This window comes from Triturus cristatus, chromosome 7, assembly GCF_964204655.1.
Source record: "Triturus cristatus chromosome 7, aTriCri1.1, whole genome shotgun sequence".
NCBI lineage: Eukaryota > Metazoa > Chordata > Amphibia > Caudata > Salamandridae > Triturus > Triturus cristatus.
Window position 1 is genome coordinate 1,495,992,209 of NC_140590.1, and position 16,608 is coordinate 1,496,008,816.

Here is a 16,608-nt window from a genome sequence, read left to right on the forward strand (position 1 = left end):
ACAGTGACAAACTTAGGCCCCAGTCTAGAGCTACCCGGTGGACTCCCACATATCTGGAAGAGATTAAGAAGTTTTGGGGTTTGACTTTATTGATGGGTGTGGTAAGGAAGCTATCCTTGGCTTCATATTGGTCTACTAGCCCCTTGTTGGCAACTGCCATATTTCCTGCAGTTATGACTCGTAATCGGTATTTACTTTTACTACGTATGCTGCATTTTGTTGATAATTCTATGGCGTTGCCACTAGATCACCCTGACTGTGACCGTCTTTTTAAGATTCGGCCCGTTCTTGATCACTTTGTAGATCGATTTTCTGAGATCTATACTCCAGGGAAAGAAATATCTATTGATGAGTCTTTGGTCTTGTTCAAGGGCCGTTTGGTTTTTAGGCAGTACATCCATAGCAAGAGGGCACGCTATGGAATTAAGATGTATATGTTGTCTGAGAGTAGGACAGGATACGTTTTTAATTTGTGTGTGTACAATGGTAGAGATTCTACTATTGACCCCGCAGGTTGTCCGTCCACTTTTGGAGTTTCAGAGAAAATTGTGTGGGATCTTGCTAGAAGACTGTTTAACAGAGACCACCATTTGTACCTTGATAACTTCTATACTGCTGTGCAATTATTTAAGGAATTGTATAAAGTGGACACTTTTGCATGTGGCACAATCCGCTCTAACCGTAAAGGTTATCCGAAAGAGCTTGTTTTAAAAAAACTTCAGAGGGGGCAGTGCAGTTCCTTAGTGCGTGGATCCCCCAACATTTCCTTACCCAGAATCCCCTGCAAACCTCCATTTTAGCTGAAAAAATCACTTTGTGAAGGTGAGGCACACAAGCCATACCTCCCTGGAAGCCACCGGGTGTCTAGTTTTCAGAAATGTATGGGTTTGGTACGTTTCCCTAGATAGCCGCCGAGCACCGGGCCAGAAACCCAAGTGACCCCCCTTGTAAAACCAGGTGGTTTTGAGATAGGCAATTTTGATGTCGCCTCACTACGTTTTGGGCCCTTGCCTGTCGCGGGTACTTGGGCCTCCCACACAAGTGAGGCCCCATTTTTACCGGGAGACCCGGGGGAACGCTGGGTGGTGGGAAATTTCAGTGAGCCCGGTAATGCCACAACTTTCCCACACAAAAATGTGTGAAAAATGTGATTTTTTCAGCTAAAATTGAGGTTTGCAGGGGATTCTGGGTAAGGAAACGTTGGGAAATCCATGCAAGCCATACATCCCTGGAAGCCCCCGAGTGTCTAGTTTTCAGAAATGTATGGGCTTGGTAGGTTTCCCTAGATGGCCGCCGAGCACCAGGCCAAAAACCCAAGTGACCCTCCTTATGAAACCAGGTGGTTTTGAGATAGGCAATTTTTGATGTCGCCTCACTGCGTTTTTGGCCCTTGCCTGTCGCGGGTACTTGGGCCTCCCACACAAGTGAGGCACTATTTTTACCGGGAGACCCGGGGGAACGCTGGGTGGTGGGAAATTTGAGTGAGCCCGGTGATGCCACAACTTTCCCACACAAAAATGTGTGAAAAATGTGATTTTTTCAGCTAAAATTAAGGTTTGCAGGGGATTCTGGGTAAGAAAATGTTGGGGGATCCATGCAAGCCATACCTCCCTGGAAGCCCCTGGGTGTCTAGTTTTCAGAAATGTATGGGTTTGGTAGGTTTCCTTAGATGGCCGCCGAGCACCGGGCCAAACACCCAAGTGACCCCCCTTGGAAAACCAGGTGGTTTTGAGATAGGCAATTTTGATGTCGCCTCACTACGTTTTGGGCCCTTGCCTGTCGATCGTACTTGGGCCTCCCACACAAGTGAGGCACCATTTTTACCGGGAGACCCGGGGGAATGCTGGGTGGTGGGAAATTTGAGTGAGCCCAGTGATGCCACAACTTTCCCAAACAAAAATGTGTGAAAAATTTGATATTTTTCGGCTAAAATTGAGGTTTGCAGGGGATTCTGGGTAAGGAAACGTTGGGGGATGCACGCAAGCCATACCTCCCTAGAAGCACACGGGTGTCTAGTGTTCAGAAATGTATAGGTTTGCTAGGTTTCCCAAGGTGCCCGCAGAGCTAGGGTTCAAAAACTAGAGCTAGGAGTTTGCCGAAAAAGGGTCATTTTTCACTGCGAAATTGAGGTGTGACCATGTTGTGTTTTGCGCCGTTTCCTGTCGTGGGCACTAGGCCGACCCACACAACTGAGGTGATGTTTTTATTGTAAGACTTTGGGGAATGCAGGATGGGTGGAAATTTGTGGATCCACGCAGATTCCGGAACTTTCCACCACAGAAATGTTGGGAAAATGTGGGTTTTTTGATAATTTTTAGGTTTGCAAGGGATTCTGGGTAACAGACCCTGGTGGGGGGCAGTCAAGTCACCCCATCCTGGATTCCCCTGGGTGTCTAGTTTTCAAAAATGTATAGGTTTGCTAGGTTTCCCAAGGTGCCCGCAGAGCTAGGGTTCAAAAACTACAGCTAGACATTTTGCCAAAAAATAGTCATTTTTCACTGCGAAATTGAGGTGTGACCACGTTGCGTTTTGCGCCGTTTCCTGTCGTGGGCTCTAGGCCGACCCACACAAGTGAGGTACCGTTTTTCTCGTAAGACTTTGGGGAACGCGGGGTGGGTAGATATTTGTGGATCCACACAGATTCCAGAACTTCCCACCACAGAAATGTGGGGAAAATGTGTTTTTTTTTGGACAATTGTTTAGGTTTGCAAGGGATTCTGGGTAACAGACCCTGGTGGGAGGCAGTCAAGTCACTCCATCCTGGATACCCCTGGGTGTCTAATTTTCAAAAATGTATAGGTTTGCTAGGTTTCCCAAGGTGCCCGCAGAGCTAGGGTTCAAAAACTAGAGCTAGGCACTTTGCCAAAAAAAGGGTCATTTTTCACTGCGATATTGCGGTGTGACCATGTTGCGTTTTGCGTCGTTTTCTGTCGCGGGCACTAAGCCGACCCGCACAAGTGAGGTACCATTTTTCTTGTAAGACTTTCGGGAACGCGGGGTGGATGGAAATTTGTGGCTCCATGCAGATTCCGGAACTTTCCACCACAGAAATGTGGAGAAAATATGTTTTTTTGGACAATTTTTTAGGTTTGTACGGAAATCTGGGTAACAGACCCTGGTGGAAGGCAGTCAAGTCACCCCATCCTGAATTTGCCTGGGTGTCTAGTTTTCAAAAATGCATAGGTTTGCTAGGTTTCCCAAGGTGCCCGCAGAGCTAGCATTCAAAAACTACAGCTAGGCACTTTGCCAAAAAAGGGTCATTTTTCACTGCGAAATTGAGGTGTGACCACGTTGAGTTTTACGCTGTTTCCTGTCGCAAGCACTAGGCCGACCGGCACAAGTAAGGTACTGTTTTTCTCGTAAGACTTTGGGGGACGCGGGTGTGTGGAAATTTGTGGATCCACGCAGATTCCGGAACTTCCCACCACAGAAATGTGGAGTAAATATGTTCTTTTTGACAATTTTTTAGGTTTGCAAAGGATTTGGGGTAACAGAACCTGGTGGGAGGCAGTCAAGTCACCCCATCCTGGATTCCTCTCGGTGTCTAGTTTTCAAAAATGTATAGGATTGCAACATTTCACTAGGTGCCGGAAGAGATAATGTTAAAAAACTACAGCTAGACACTTCGCAAAAAAAGGGTACATTTTCATTGTGAAAATGTGGTGTGTTCACGTTGGGTTTTGAGCTATTTCCTGCCGTGGGCACTATGCCTACCCACACAATTGGGGTACCATTTTTATCGGGAGATTTAGGGTAATTCAGATTTGTAAAGGAACTGTTATTACCTATTGACTTTCGATGCATTTCTGCCTTCCAAATGAAAGACATTGTGTAAAAAAGAAGTCATTCTAAAAAATGACTGATAATTCTCATGCTAGTATGAGTATTCTCAATTTCAGAAATGTTCAAATATCTACTGTTCCCACTTCAGAAATACATAGGTGTCTTTCATACGGATTTTTCCATGTACACATTTTTACAGAATAATTACTATATACCAGGTACAGAACAAAAAACCATTGCAAATTGCTGCTCAGTTTTTGGCTCTGGGTTTGTCGGGTTCATTGTGAACCTACAAGTACTATATATCCCCACAACCAGTAATGTCCAGCGGATGTAACGGTATATTGCTTTTAAAGAGCTGTCATAATTAGAAGAAGTTACAGGTGAAAACGTTGACAGAAAAGGCTGTTTTTTTCAACTAATTTTCAATTTATCCTATATTTGATTGTTAGTTTCTATAAAGAAACCTTGATGGATCTACACAAATGACCCCTTTTGTCTACTTCTCTAAAATGTATAGCTTTCCAGGATCCAGGATCCATTATTGCTTTTGTACCCATTTCTACCATTAACTGGAAGGTGGTCGAAAGCACAAAAAATAGCAAAAATACGCTATGTCCCAGAAAAATGCCAAAACTGTGTAAAAAATGTTGGGTTTCTGACAAAAGTCTGGTATCCCCTAAAAGCTGGGAAAATGGTGATTTCAACCCCACAAACCCTTTTTTGATAACATTTGCAGAGAAAAACCCAGATGCTTTCATTTGCAGCCCGTTTTTCCCAATTTTCCGAAAAATAAATACATTTTGCTGTATTTTGGCTCATTTCTGTGACTCCTCCAGGGAAATCCACAAACCTTGAGTACCCTTTGAATTCACATGATGTTGGAAGAAAAGGATGCAAATTTGGGTTGGATATCTTATGTGGTCAAAAAGTTACAGGGGCCTCATCGCGCACTACCCCAAATAGCCAAAAAAAGGCTTGGAACAGGAGGGGGAAAAGGCCTGGCAGCGAAGGGGTTAAAGTATTTCATACAGACACATCCTTTCTAGATGAGGACTCCAGCATGCAAGTCTTCAGAATATCTGTACTGTGTCTCTCAAATTCCGCAAGATTTTGGATTTCAGGAAAATACTCAGTACTCTGTTACAAGTATTAGCAATCCATTCAGTACAGGACTATTTTATACACTGTGTAACAAACTGTTTTTTCACTGATTTTTCAACGGTGTGGGGTGTTGTATCCCTGTGAATGAACTGTTTTCATCACACACGTTTATATATATAAAAAATATATAAAAAAATTGCTTTTGAACACAGTGACTGCTACATTGATTTAGGGTTCCTGCGAAACTTTTTTTTTTTTTTTTTTTTTTTTTTATAAAAGTTTTTATTGAACAATAATTCGATTACAAGCACGGGCCTACAACCACCAGGGCCGGCCGCTAAGTACAGAATGAAATATACATTTATCAAAGCTGCAGTCGGTTCCCGGGGGTCGGCCCCGTAGTGAGTCCGGATAGTTCTAGAGGCACAGGAGACTTAGATCAAACAAACACAGAAAACTAAAAGAAAAACAAAAGGCGAGGCATAAAGACAAACGGAGCAGGTCAGGCTTCCTCCGGGGAACTCCAGGTCAGACCATTAAGCAGCACACGAAAGGAAGGAGTACCGGGAGGCTGGGGACGGGGGGGGGGGCCAAGGGAACTGAACGTCCATATGTAGTCATTCCAAAAGGTGCCCGGAACCGTCAAGGGTCAGGGGGACATGGCGATATCGGTGTCCACCAGGGGGGGCGTACAGATACCCCCGCGATAAGCATTCCATTGCCCCCAGATTCTGCCCCATGCCCCCGGCTTACCACGGGCAACATACACAGTCTTCTCCCTGAACATACACCAGTCCATATTCTCCTTCCATACTGACACGGTGGGCGGCCGCTGGGCACCCCAAAGCTGCGCTATATCTCTCTTGGCAATCATGTTCCCCAGGGCCGCCCACCGAGTCTGAGCCGCGCTATAATCATTGGGCTCCCACACATTCAGGACACAGCGACGCACCTCCGGCAGCAGCACAACCCCAGTGACCTGTCCCATAACCGTATGTACCCGGCGCCAGTAGTCCGCCACCTCGCGGCACTCCCACAGGATATGGAGAAAGGTGGCACTGAGCCCACAACCCCGCTTACAGAGCCCATCGTCGGAATATCCCATCGAGACCAAGCGAGGACCCGTCACATACACCCGGTGAAGAATCTTAAGCTGTACCAACCGGAGACGGGCTGGAATGGCGACCTCTTTGGGGGACGACAGTGCAGACTGCCAGTCCTCGTCGTCCAATTCCACCCCATCCCCCGTCCAAGCCTCCCGAAGGCGCACCAAGAGGTCAGCCCGATGATTAATCAGTTTCTTATAAATTAAAGAAATAGTGCTGTCCGGGACATGTCCGTCAAGAATGCGGTCCTCGAGGGGCGAGGAAACCGGGATCGTGGTCCCCTCTCCAAAGACCGAGAGCAGGGCGTGTCGAACCTGGGCATAGCGGAAGAACTCCCTGTCCGTAAGCTCATATTCGGCCTGAAGAGCCGCGAAAGTCTTAACCGCACCCTTATGCCACAGGTCTCCCACTTTGCTGATACCAATCGTGTCCCACTGGTCAAACCCCTTCGTAGTCCAGAGGCTCCCCAGGCGATCGGAGGCAAACAAAGGAGTAGCACATGTCAGTCGCTCACCCCAGCCCGTGGCCGCAGTGGCGGCCCTCCAGATCCGCACAGCAATCTTAGTAGGACCCGTAAGGGTCCGGCCAGCCGAGCGGGAGTACAGCGCCCTGTTGTAGTCCCCGCCGGGAAGCAGGAACTTGTCCATCTCATACGCCGGGTTCAGGCCAGGCGCATACGTGGCATGGTTGATGGCCGAAAGCTGCGCGGCCCAATAATACCTGCGAATGTCGGGAAGCGCGATGCCCCCGTCATACCAGGGGAGAGTAAGCTTAGCAAGAGCAATACGCGCCCGCCCGTCCCACACCAGTCTCCTCTGCAGGCTCTCTACCTCCCGAAAGTAGGCCACTGGGATGACGTCGAAGGAATTCTGGAGTGCATAGAGGAACCTGGGAAGGGACATCATTTTGAACAGCGCGGCCCGACCCAGCGGGGACAGGGGCAGCCTGCACCACCGGGCCGTATCCTCTCGCAATCGCCGAAGCGGACGCAGGAGATTCAGCTCATAGCGAGCCACCGGGTCCAGCGAAACGTATATCCCCAGGTACTTAAAGCCGCTCAGTGATACCTGGATCGGAAGCCGAGGCGGTAGGAGTGGAGGACCACCGGAGATCGGATAGACGCAGGATTTAGACCAATTGATCGTGAGACCCGAATTATTCCCAAAGGAAGTCAGAACGTCAAAGAGGACGTTGAGCGACTGCCGCGGTGAGGTGAGATATAGGAGAATATCGTCCGCATACAGCGAAACCCGATCTTCAAAGCCCGGGGCCCACCGGATCCCTCGAAGCGAGGGCTCCCAGCGGAGCCAAGCCGCGAGTGGCTCCAGGGCGAGAGCGAAGAGCAAAGGGGACAACGGGCATCCCTGCCTCGTGCCCCTGCCGAGGGCAAAGGGCCGAGAGACCCGCCCGTTCACCACCACCTGAGCCATGGGTCCCGTGTACAGAAGCTTCACCCAGCCAATAAATCCTTCCCCAAAGCCAAATTTAGCCAAGACAGCCCAGAGGAATGGCCACTCGATGGTGTCAAAAGCCATCGTGGCATCCAAAGAAACCAGCACGGCCGGTTCGGAGAGGAGCTCCGCCCTGGCAAGGGCGCCATGAAGACGCCGCAAGTTAAGAGCGGTGTTACGATGCGGGATGAATCCGCATTGGTCCGGATGAATCAGATCGCACACGACGCTCAACAGACGATTGGCAAGGACTTTCGCCAGGATCTTAGGCTTCGCATTTAGCAGTGAAATAGGCCGGTAAGAAGTACAGCGATCTCGCGGCTTGTCCTCCTTGGGGATAACGACTATCGTGGCCAAACGCTGATCGGCCGGGAGGGAACCCGCCGCCAGAGACTCACGGAACATGCGACTGAGGAAGGGCGCAAGCTTGTCAGGGCGCAATTTATATAGCTCAATGGGCAGACCGTTGGGACCCATAGCCTTGCCCGAGCGAAGGGAGCGGATCGCGGTCGCTATTTCATCCACCGACAAGGGAGCGTCCAACCGCTCACGGTCCTCAACGGACAGGCAGGGCAAGGCGATATCCCTCAGTAGAAGGCGAGAGTCGTCCTCATCCCTGTCAGTCACTGGGGAGTACACAGCCCGGAGGTGGTCGGCAAAACATTCCACAATCTCGTCAGGCTCCGTCACACACACACCATCCGCAGCACGCAACTCCGGGACCACACGATTCACTCTCTCCTTCCTGTCCAGCCACGCGATCAACTTTCCCGCCTTGTCCCCGGCATCGTACAGTCGACCCTGCTGCTCCCTATACATAGTTTTGGCCGCGTCAGTGACCAGGGACCTATATTCAAACTGTTTCAGGCTGAGGGCATGGAGCCCGTCCGGAGTAACATTCGCCTCCAAGGCCGACTCCAGCCCCAAGATGTCAGTCTCCAGCCTCACCACTGCCTCCCCCTTACCCTCTTAGCCACCACTATCTGGGAAAGGGCGTGTCCGCGGATCACGGTTTTAAAGGCTTCCCACAGGGACATTGCAGAAGACACCGACCCCTCGTTATCCAGGAAGTATTGGTCCATAGCCTTAACCAGGCTGTCACGAGTCGTAGGGTCTCGCAGGTACCATGGGTTAATGGGAGCGATCCGCCCTGCAGACCGCGGCCCGGTGTCAAAAACAAGCCACAGCGGAGAATGGTCGGAGATACCCCGCGCCAGGTGCCTGACCTCTCGAATCCGACCAGTCTGCGCCGCGGGCATAAGGAAGTAGTCTAACCTAGAGAGACTCCCATGCGCCCCCGAGTGAAAGGTGAATTGACATTGGGTCGGATGCATTAATCTCCAACTATCCACCAGGCCGAAGGTCTCCAGCATCCCACCCAGCCATGCCTGGGCAGCGGGGAGGGTCCTTGGTGGGTGACGATCCAGTTCACCCGAAACCACAGAATTAAAGTCCCTGCCCATGAGCAGGAGGCTGTCCGGAAGGTCAAGCAGCATTCGACCCAAGTCAGTGAAGGTGGAGTTCTGGAGGCCCGGGGGGACGTAAACTGAAACCAGGGCAAGGGGCTGCCCCTCCCACCTCCCAATCAAACACACATAGCGCCCTCTGTCATCCGAGACTATCTTAGTGATCTCCACCGGAAGTGAGGTTCGCAGCAGAATGCCCACCCCCCTGGAACCAGTTGTGAAACCAGAATGGGCCACGAGGCGGTATCCCCCCCTGTTCATTGCATGACAAACATTGCCAACCAGATGCGTCTCCTGGAGAAACACCACATCAGGAGTCAAACGACGCAAATATTGCAGTACTACACCCCGCTTGATACGGTCCCCCAACCCATTGACGTTCCATGACATAAGCCTCAACCCGTCCCCCCCCATCCCCCCCAATAGATCAAGGGTCCCCCAGCCTGCAGCACAGTTCCCAGATGTGGACAAAAATCAGTACCTCGCCCTGTAAACAAAAAACACACAGCAAAACAAACCCTCCTCCCCCCCAACCCCACCCCAGGACCAACTCCCCCCACCCTGCACCCCTGCGGGCCAAAAAACCCCCCCAACTTGCAGTGTGCCTGTCGCCCCACTAACCCCATTCTACGAAAAGAACCCAGAGGAGGTAAGGGACCCGTCCCCGCCCGCCCCCCTCACTGGTCCTGGTAAAACACAATATGCAAATGAAATAAGACCCGACTGTACAGTGCAAAAAGGCAAAATCAAGGACCAAAAGTCATTCTAAAGGGGACCCATCACCTGCGGTGCCCGCAGAGGGTCCGGGACGGCCACCTCCGTCCGGCAGAGAGTCCAGCCAGTCACTTGCAGCTACAGGAGAGTCAAAAAAGGCTGTCCGATCCCCATGTTCCACTCGGAGTTTTGCAGGGTAGAGCATCGAATACTTTAGGCCCAGCTCACGGAGACGACGCTTCACCCCTTGGAATCCCATCCGTTGTTTCTGGACCAGTTGCGTGAAGTCCGGGTAAAAATTGATGGTCGAGTTCTCATGACGAACCGGGCCGTGGGTCCGTGAGGCCTGCAGAATAGCGTCGCGGTCCCTGTAGTAGAACAGTTTGGCCACGATAGGCCTCGGGGGGGCCCCCGGCCGTGGCCGACCGCCCGGAACTCGATGGGCCCGCTCCACGGCAAAGAACTTACTTAGGCCAGCCGAGGACAACTGTTTCAGGATAAGTTCCTCGACCACGAGGTCCACCGGGCGGCCGTCAGAGGACTCCGGTACACCTATGACGCGGATGTTGTTGCGTCGGGCCCGTCCCTCGAAGTCCTCAAGCCGCCGGGCCATATGGTCGTTAACCACCCTGATGTCTCCAAGCGCGGCCCGCAGATCCGACACATCCGCACCGAGGGTGGAGGTCCGTGCGTCGAGAGCCTGGACCTTCTCGTTAGTTTTGGAGAGGTCGGCCCGGATCAGGGTGACATCGATCGCGACAGTGTCAATCTTACGGGCCAGGGCCTCATATTGCGTCGCGATGGTTTCCCTGATGCCATCAATGGCGCCCATAATGTCCTGCAAGGATAGTTACGTAGTGGCGGTCGCGCCTCCTTCCGCAGTATCCGAGGGGAGGCCAGCAGCGCCAGAGGGCCCCCTGCCCTGGGTGTAGCGGTCCATGTTATTGCTCTGGACTGCCCCCCCCGCGGAGGGAAGCCTTGGTCTTGCGGCCCTCGGGACCCCCTTTGCCCCCCATGTGAACACGGTCACCCGAGGGGACCTCCAATCAAGAGGTGTAAGGCACCAGCAAGAAGATCACAAAATGTCGGTATAGGGGGTCCGAGGCGATAGGCGCTCTAGTGGCAGATGAAAGAAAACCTCATGCAGAGGCCCAGGAAGCACCTCTCCACCCCGAGCGCACCTCCCTGCCGGTCTCCTGAAGTGCAAAACCGAAACCGAAAGTGGTGGATCGGCAGCTGGCACCGCGCTGAAGCCGCTGTTGTTCAATTGCAACCCGGTCCCTCGGGTCACCTTCACCCCGGTCACCTCCGTCGGGTGGGTCCCAAAAGTTCCGACGACGACAACTCAGGATTCCCAGGTCCGATTTGAGTTTTGAAAAGAGATATACGCTCAGCTGGTCTTTATCTCCCAGATTCCATAAGCCACGTCAGGATATTCTCAGGATAAATTCCGAGGAGCAGAGAGGGTCCGGGGAGCCCTGTGCTCACGCGACCATCTTGGATGCGCGCTAGGCTCCTCCCCTCCTGCGAAACTTTTATTTTAAATTAGTAGAGTACCTGGTAAATTGGGAATCCACCCCATAGTTTCAGCTAAACAGGGGTTGGTTTTGAAGAGGTTAATCTGATACCTCTCGATTCCTTTTGTTACACAGTGTATAAAACAGTCCTGTACTGAATGGATTGGGTCCTTTTGTGTTGGAAAATTGTTTTGAGTGGGGGACGACCCAGTCTTTTCCTTTCCCCTTTGGCTCCTTATTGTTAGGACAAGTATTAGCAAGCCATAAACTCACCCATAGATCTCCTCTTGATACTTGATACTGAGCAACAGCAATTGAATTATCTGCAACAAATTGTAGATCCTTGTTTGCATTAGACATCTTCAAAATCACAGGAATGTAGTCATTGATGTTTTCGGAAAACCTATGCTCTTCTAAGGTTGTATGTGTTCTTTGGTGATTTCCATGTGAGAGTGCGGTTGACTTCAGACAAAAAGCTGTTAACTCTTCCTTTTAAGGTCACAGGTCATGAAAATCCAAAAGGACATTTTGTATAAAATGTTCCTTTTGATGTATAATTTCACTTACAGTATTTTCCACACCTATGATTTTGAAATCGTAGAACTTGTTGTCTTAACATTTTGTCAATAGTCTTTTTTGGGATGATGCAAGTCATATACTGCTCTATGAAAGACAAGAGACTCATCGGTATATTTTCCAAACTTGGGAGCATATTTTACCCATAATAGCATGTGAATATGTGGAGCACCTCTGGCTTGGTATTCTTAGTGCTAAGAAAATCACTCACTTCACTGAGAGATGGATTCGTTTTATTACAAATAAAAGCCCCCATGGCTTGAAATTTGTAGTTAAAATATCTGAAAACGTTTGTAGGATCCCTCTAAAAATAGGTAAACAGCAAATTCATACCACTTATCATTATTCACTTTGTCAGTTTTAATGTACAAATCAACATTACAAGTTTGACTCTTGTAGTGAGTGCATTGACAACATATATAAACACAGTTTGGTTGCTTTGAACAAACTGTGTTACAGTTTCTAATCTCTTTTTCAAAATTACCAATACTAATACCTCTGTTCTGTTCCACAACTCCTGTTGTTACCAACTCTTCATTTTCCCTACACACCTGTTCCAATCCGAAGAAATGAAATTGAACATCATCATAAACCTTTTTTACTTCTACTACACTACCATGCAAAATAGCTCTATTCATTTCTCCTAAAGATACAGCAGGAATATTTACATGGTAAAGCCTTCTAACAAACGTTCTCAATTTTCAGTGTTGTACCCCTAACATTCTGAAACTATGAAAGCTGTTTCACACACTTTTTTTGACAGACAAGCTAGTGAGTGTCCTTATAAATTAGTATGCTTTCTTTACACAGATCAAATCCTTACAAAGAGAGTATTTTCTGTTTTGAACTTCTGAAAGCAAACTTACGGAGGACATTTCTCAATATATCAATTGAGTGTTGTTGAATACTACAAACACTACTCCAATTCAATTTGTACACAGGGGCCTGTCTACACCTTCCTTGCACCTCTTCAGAAATCACTTCCTCAACATTTCTATGTATCATTACTTCTTTTGGAATAGTAGTTCCTATTTTCATCTCATGACTTTGTCCCGATTCGTCGACTACATGCACTAATGTGTTATCTTGTAAATAGCCTTCTTTGTTAAAGAAAGACTGAGTACTCGAAGTATGTATACATTCTCCACAAAAACTTTGTAAGAATTACTTTTATTAACAAGTCTTTTCTTTTGGCTCTGTCTCCTCAAAGACAACACTATTTTGTCCAATGTCTTTATTACGTTTAAAACCAAGATAAATAGTTTCATGCTCAGAGGAAATGCCTTATTAACTACACCTTCAACACATTCCTTTTGTTTGGTTGCTTGTGTTCTTCTTTTATACTTCTTTGTAGATGTTAACAAGTTGCAAACTACTTAAGTATTGAACATTCTTCTGCTTAAAATCACTCCTTTTTTCAAAAACATGTTACTTTTTATATCAGAGACTTTTTGTGCTTTGATACTTAGTATCATAATTTTGTTTTCTTTACTTCTTTTTGCACTTTTTCCAGATGTGCACAAACAATTCTAAGAAATGTCTTGGTCCACTTACCAGCAGGCCTTTTCTCTATGATTGTCTTTTCTGCATTTTCCCCCTTTTGTTTGTCAGTCAGGAGACACTCTATTTGCTGCTGCTTCATTCTTCTATGAGATTTTGTTGCCATGGTAATTCTCTGTAGATAACTAGATATTGATGTTTGAAAACAAAAATAGAGAAGTACATTCATCACTTAATTATATAAGATCACATTACATATTTTACCTATTTAAACATTTAGTTTACATGAGCATATATAGCTCAGGCAATCTTCAGACTATATGTGTTACCTTTTGGTACATTGCACCCACCCTATTAACTATCCACAGCCTACCCTACTGTTTAGTGATATGTATGGGTGAGTGAGAGGGTACTAATACAGCTACTCACACACACTCATTCACCCATAGAGTTTCTCAATACCTTCTCACTCACCCGTGCACCTACTTACACAGACATTAACTCATAGGAGCATACCCTATTGACCTACTACAGCCTACCTCAGGGGATGGTCATATACGATAAAAGAGTAGGTTAATGTTTGAGAAGGGTTTTACATGTTAGAATTGAAAGTGTCAGTTGTCTCATAGGTATCTGAATGACTTTGAGAGCCCCTATCAGGGAATGACATTCCATGTGTGTGTAACATTGTTGGTAAATGACTACCTCTGTTTGTGACTTCTATAATTCACTAAATGTGTCTGTAAGGGGCTGCATGAATTGCCTCCTAGGTGTGATAGTTAGTATTTAAGTATATACGTGTATGTGCAACTACCTGCTTTAACACAGGATAAACATTAGTTGTGCCTGTCTATGTGAGTGACTTCCGTCATTATTTCAGTGGAAATTTGAGTACCTATCTGCTTTTCAACTTCAGATTGAAGCCTGGGTGGCACGGTGGATATATAATGGAGCAAATGGTTTTCTATGAACACATATAGCTCACTGAATCTTCAAGTTCCTTATGTTACAGTTTAAGCAAATATCAGCCTGCCCAATGGCCTACCTACAGCATCCCTCAGTGGTGAGGTACACAAGGTAGAACAATAGTGTATGCCTTCTCTATGAGTCTTAAATGTGAATGTTGACCTAGCAGTAAAACTACATGCACAGCCTCAAGCGTAGTATGCCTGAGACATAATGCAACATCTAATTCTCTACATGTTAGTCTTGAAACTGTCAGTTCTTTAGCAGATCTGAATCAGTGTCTCAGTTCTTATCTGGAGCTATCATTGCATGTCTATGTAAGTTTGTTCGCGAATGGCTGCCCGTCTTTGTGACATCTACGATTCTCTAAATGTGTCTGTTTAAGGGTGCATAGATTGCCTCCTGGGTGTGTTAGTGATTTCTGGGGGGTTTCAGTGTGTGTGCAACTACTTCCATTATTACTAGATACATATCAGTTGCCCCTGCTTATGTGAATCAATGTTTAGGTGCTTCTGTCACTATCTTACTGGGTATTTTAGTGTCTGTCAGCTTTTCAACTTAGTAGTAGATAAAAGTCTTGGAAGCAAACTGAATGAATAATTAGGTACATGAGTCTGTAAGAGTGCATATAGCTCACTGAATTTTCAGAGTACATGTATTAACTTTTACATACATAGCACCCTGCACTATGGCCTAGCTGCAGCCTACCTCAGTACTGACTTATACTTACAGAATAGCAGTTTATGTCTTGTCTGTGATTATTACAAGTAAAGGTTAGTCAGGCAGTGAAACTGAATGCACAGATTCAAGTGCAGCAGACCCGAGAAATGATGAAAGAGCTACTTGTAATACTAGAAAGTGTCACTTCTTTAGCAGATATCTGAATGAGTATGTCAGTTCCTATCTGGGGCTGGCATTGCATGTATAAATAGGTTTGTTGGTAAACGGCTGATTCACTTTCTGACATCTAGGGTTCTCTAACTGTGTTTGTAAGAGACTAAATGGTCTGCCTCCTGGATGTGTTAGTGATTATTGGGTTATTTAATTGTGTGTTTAACTGCCTCATTAGCATTCCATCCATATGAGTTCTGCCTCTCTCTGTGATTGAATGTTTAGGTGTTTCTCTTACTATTTCACTGGGTGTTTTGGTGTCTGTCTGCTTTAGAACTTTGGCATGTCAAATTGATGTCTGGATGGCAAAGTTGATGTAAAATTCAGTACATGGATCTCTATGAGTCCATAGGGCTCACAGAAACTTCACAGAACATGTCTTACCTTTTAAGTGCATAGCTCACTGTGATGGAGCGGGTAAAATGTTTTCTTTTTATATACCCAATCCATTTATATAAGCTTATATTAAAACGATTAAAATTAACTCTAATGATTAATAGATTGATGTGATGGTACTAAACCAACCTTATTAACCAAGAGAATACACATGGGAATGCATTTGCATGGCTAAAATAATAAGTGAACTAAGTTGTATGCATATTAAAACGATAAGTGTTACTTAGGCAGTGTTAATGTGATTTGCGCTTAAATAAACCAGCATTAACGGCTTTGAATGTTGCATATGTCTAGATAAATGCATACACATAAGGGTATTAGCAAGGGAATAACACTGTTTTAATCATTTCTATGTATTAATTACGATTTTGTGTTTCTTTGCTTAAAGTTGACTATTCTGGCCTACCAAAAGATGGCCACCGACTGAAACCTAACTAAAGTACATGACTTCATCATTTTGAACAATGGAGAAAGGCGCCTGCACTGACTTCGTTCGTTTCCCTTGTGTGACTTGTCAGACCATGCCCATGAAGACTACCCTGGGCGAGGTGCCAATGTCCCTGAACATGAAGTAATTGTTGCCAATGGGAAAAGTGAACAACCGAACTCAACCTATTTCCAACGAACTGATACATTTTGACCTGGGAACAGTCTTTCCCACCCATCTACTATGAAACTTCTTCCAGATGAGAACATTTGAAAATGTTTCCTAACGTATTGAGATGCATTTGAATTCAGCCAATCAGTGGCCTGGGAATAGAGAAAATGTTACTGTTATATGTAAATTTTAGTATAAATATTAGTAGTCTAGAGAGGGAAGGGGCTCCACTACTTCTACACACTACACTCTATGCTGCTGCCCTTCGCTAGAGATCCTTATGCTGACGGAAGAGGACGGAGACTTTAGGACTCTGATGAACTTTCTGAGGACCAGTTCTGACTTAGAAAACGACAATTAGTCAGAATAGGTAAATATGACAAAAGATAATATTGCATTATTAGGATTTATCCTGCATTTAATTAGATAAAGAAAATCATTATTTGAAGAACTGTGTCGGGTGATTATTTCTTGAAATGTTTATTGAATAATTTGAGAGTTAAAAGTGTCATTAAATCCAATATCAACTAAATGATCCAA

The 16,608-nt window shown here is 46.6% G+C and overlaps 1 long non-coding RNA gene across 1 annotated transcript in view; it reads left to right on the forward strand.

Moving 5' to 3' along the window:
• The window catches only part of LOC146812249 (uncharacterized), a 60,862-nt gene extending 44,507 nt beyond the window's left edge, over positions 1 to 16,355 (forward strand). The window contains exon 4 of the long non-coding RNA XR_014965886.1: positions 15,859 to 16,355. This is a non-coding gene — a long non-coding RNA (uncharacterized LOC146812249). The remainder of the gene's footprint in view (positions 1 to 15,858) is intronic.
• The last annotated feature ends 253 nt before the right edge of the window (positions 16,356 to 16,608 follow it).